The sequence below is a fragment of the Gavialis gangeticus genome, unplaced genomic scaffold (genome assembly GCF_001723915.1).
Source record: "Gavialis gangeticus isolate Ggan-Ray unplaced genomic scaffold, GavGan_comp1, whole genome shotgun sequence".
Lineage (NCBI taxonomy): Eukaryota > Metazoa > Chordata > Crocodylia > Gavialidae > Gavialis > Gavialis gangeticus.
Window position 1 is genome coordinate 47386778 of NW_017729027.1, and position 4183 is coordinate 47390960.

General features: G+C 43.8%; 1 non-coding gene across 1 annotated transcript; it reads right to left on the bottom strand.

The window, feature by feature from the left end:
• Positions 1 to 3168: 3168 nt before the first annotated feature.
• TRNAG-GCC lies at positions 3169 to 3239 on the bottom strand. Its single transcript has one exon. It is a non-coding gene; the product is annotated as a tRNA-Gly (tRNA).
• Positions 3240 to 4183: the final 944 nt, after the last annotated feature.

The following is a 4183-nucleotide window of genomic DNA, read 5'->3' on the forward strand; positions in this document are numbered from 1 at the left end:
AGAAAGTAGGGTAATCAGCTAGTTACCTCAAGTGTCTGTACATGAATGCACGGAGCCTGGGAAACAAGCATGAAGATTTGGAAGTCCTTGCACAGTCAAGGAACTATGACATGATTGGAATAACAGAGACTTGGTGGGATAGCATGTGTGACTGGAGCATTGTCATGAATAGGTACAAACTGTTCAGGAAGGACAGGCAGGGGAGAAGAGGAGGAGTTGCACTTTATGTAAAAAAACTGTATGAATGCTCAGTGTTTCAGTATGAAACTGGAGATAGGCCTGTTGAAAGTCTCTGGGTTAAGGTCAGAGGGGAGAGCAGTAAAGGTAATGTCATGGTGGGGGTCTGCTATAGACCACTAGGATGAGGCTTTATTCAGACAACTGGCGCAAGTTTCCTGATCACAAGTTCTGGTTCTCATGGGGGACTTCAATTACCCTGACATGCTGGGAGGACACTATAGCAGTGAACAGGAAATTCAGGAAGTTTTTGGAGAGTGTTGGAGACAACTTCCTGGTTTAAGTGTTGGAGAGACCAACTAGGGGCCATCCTCTTCTTGATCTGCTGCTCACAATCAGGGAAGAATTAATAGGGGATGTAGAAGTGGATAGCAACTTGGGCAGAAGTGATCATGAGATGATTGAGTTCAGGATCCCAACAAAAAGAAGATATGAGAGTAGCAGAGTATGGATCCTGGACTTCAGAAAAGCAGACTTTGACTCCCTCAGGGAACTGAAAGGCAGGATCACCTGGGAGACCAGTCTGAGGGGGAAAGAAATCCAGGAGAGCTGGTTGTATTTTAAAGAAACCTTACTGAGGGCACAGGAACAAATCCTCCTGATCTGCAGCAAGAATAGCAAATGTGGCAAGCGAACAGCTTGGCTTAGCAGAGAACACTTCAGTGAGCTTAAGCACAAAAAGGAAGCTTACAAGAAGTGGAAGCTTGGATGGATAATTAAGGAGGAGTATAAGAACATTGCTCAGACATGTAGGGATGAAATCAGGAAGGTGAAAGCAGAACTGGAGTTGCAGGTATCAATGGACATGAAGGGTAACAAGAAAGGTTACTACAAGAATGTCAGCAACAAGAGGAAGGTCCCTCATTGCTAAATGGGAGTGTCAGCCTTGTGACAAATGAGGAGGAAAAGGCTGAAGTACTCAATGCATTTTTTTCCTTGGTCTTCACAGACAAAGTCAGCTCCCAGATTACTGCACTGCACTGCAGCACAGTTTGGGAAGAAGGTGAGCAGCCCTCAGTGGTCAAAGAACAGTTTAGGGGGTATTTAGAAAATCTGAAAATGTACAAGTCCATGGGGCCAGATGCAATGCATCCAAGGGAGTTGAGGGAACTGGCTGATATGAGTGCAGAGCTGCTGGCCATTATCTTTCAAAACTCATGGTGATTGGTGGAGGTCCTGAATGATTGGAAAAGGACAAAGATAGTGTCCATGTTTAAGAAAGGCAAGAAGGAGGATCCAGGGAACTACAGACCAGACAGCCTCACCTCAGTCCCTGAAAAAGTCATGGAGCAGATCCTCAAGGTGCATTTCTAGGCCCTGGAGGAAAAGAAAGTCATTTGGAACAGTTGGCATAGGTTCACCAAGGACAAGTCATGCCTGACCAACCTATGATGAGATAACTGGCTCTGTGGTTGCAAGGAAAACAATGGACGTAATACACCTTGACTTCAGCAAGGCTTTGGTTATCATCTCCCACAACATTCTTGCAAGCAAGTTGAGGAAGTATGGGTTGGATAAATGGACTGTAAGGTGAATACCTGGTTGGATTGTTGGTCTCAATGGCTAATAATCAATGGTTCAATGTCTAGTTGGCAGCCAGTATCAAGTGAAGTGCCCCAGAGTTTGGTCCTCAGGATGGTTTTGTTCACTATTTTCAATATATGTTGGAGGGTAGGGGTAGGATTCAGAGTGACCTAGGCAAATTGGAGGATTGGGCCAAAGCAATTCTCATGAGGTTTAATAAGGCCATGTGCAAAGTTCTGCACTTAGAATGGAAACAATCTCATGCATCGCTACAGCCTGGGCACTGACTGGCTGGGCAGTAGCTCTGCAGAAAAGGACCTGGGGGTTACAGTGGACAATAAGCTAAATATGAGTCAAGAGTGTATCCTTGTTGCCAAGAAGGCTAACAGAATACTGGGCTGCTTTGACAGGAGTGTTGCCAGCAGGTCAAGGGAAATTATTATTCCTCTCTATTCAATACTGGTATGGCCACATCTTGAGTACTGTGTCCAGTTTTGGGCCCTCCATGACAGAAAGGGTGTGGACAAATTGAAGAGAGTCCAGCAAAGGGTGATGAAAATGGTTCGGGGAGCCAGCACAGGACTTCTGAGGAGAGGCTGAGGGAACTGGTCTTACTGAGTCTGAAGAAGAGAAGACTCAAGGGGGATTTGATAGCAGCCTTTAACTACCTAAAGGGTGGTTCCAAAGACGATGGAGATAGGCTGTTTTCAGTGGTGACAGATGACAGAAGAAGGAGCAATGGTCTCAAGTTGCAGCAAGGGAGTTTGATGTTGGATATTAGGGAGAACCTTTTCACTAGGAGGGTGGTGAAGCACTGGAACACGTTTTCTAGGGAGGTGGTGGAATCTCCACCCTGGGTGCTTTTTAAGCCCTGACTGGACAAAGCCCAACTGGAATTATGTAGTTGAGTCCGGTCCTGCTTTGAGCAGCAGGGTTGGACAGGATGATCTCCTGAGGTCCCTTTAAACCCTAGTTTTCTATTATTCTATGATTCTATGGCTGAATCATTGAAATCTCCAGCTCCACTATGCACTCCTTTGTGAAGGGTTGACCAGGTTCCCAATATACTGTGTTCTGTCTTCCTTTTACTTTAGGCTCAAGCTTCCTCTTCCTTTTTCCCTTGACCCCTGCCCCGGGGGTTTCCTGGAATTGTAGTCCAAATTAACAGTCAGCACAGTCCTGGTTCCTTCTGCTGTTGCACACATTACATTCAAATTACAGTATAACAAAGCCCTAAGAAAGGGGTCAGTTGGGATAAAACACATCCACAATTTTTTTTACTGTTACTTCAAACGATAGTTGTGAATAAAAGATTAGATTTCATAGACATTAGGGCTGGAAGGGACCTCAGAAGGTCATCGAGTCCAGCACCCAATGTGCATTTAAAAGCAACACTTGAACTACATCTGCACTGGCTGGGAATTGAACCCAGGTCCCCTGCATGGCAAGCAGGAATTCTACCACTGAACCACCAATGCTTGAGCTGCGCCAGCATGGATTTATTTGAATACATGTTTGGATATATTGGCATTACTAGTTATGTAATATTATGTTTAAATTAATGTTTTTAAGAGTAAAAAATTAATGATATAATATAGGTTACATAACATAAAGGTTTACCTCTATATAATTTAAGCAATATTTCTCAAAATACGCTATCCATTGTGCATGAAAAAAAGCCCTTTCCCCCATTAGTAAGTGACTATTCAATACCAAGTTTTGCAAGAGAGAGAGGCTGGATATCTAAAAGTCAGTAGCACTAGATGAACTACACCTGAGTGTGCTAGAAGAATTTGCTGACATCATTGCACAACCTAGGGCAAAGCTATTTGAGGACTCATGGCACTCAGGAGAGGTCCCAGAAGACTGTAAGAGGGCTAATGTGGTGCCTATCTTCAAGAAAGGGAGAAGGAGGACCCAGGGAGTTACAGGCCAATCAGTTTGATTGAATCCCTTATAAAATACTGGAAAAAATGATCAAAGAATCCATTATTGATAGTCTAAAAAAAAAAAGGCAGTATTCTAAGGGACAGCCAACATGGGTTCATTGCAGACAGGTCATGCCTGATCAGCCTCATTTCCTTCTACAATCAGTAACTCTCCACCTGGATAAGGGAAATGAGGTTGATGTCGTATACTTGGACTTTAAAAAGGCCATGTCTCCCATGATGTCCTCATGGTAAAATGGGGAAAAGGCAGCCTCAACTACTTTATGGTCTGGTGCTAGGTAACTGGCTCTAAGGTAGGACCCAGAGAGTATTAATAGATATAACTAAGTCAACATGGTGGAAGATGACCAGTGGCATTCTTCAGGGTTCAGTACTCAGACCAATGCTTTTCAACATGTTCATCAATTTGGATTTGGATATTAAAAGTGTACTGGAAAAGTTCATGGACAACACAAAATTATGGGGGAGTGTGG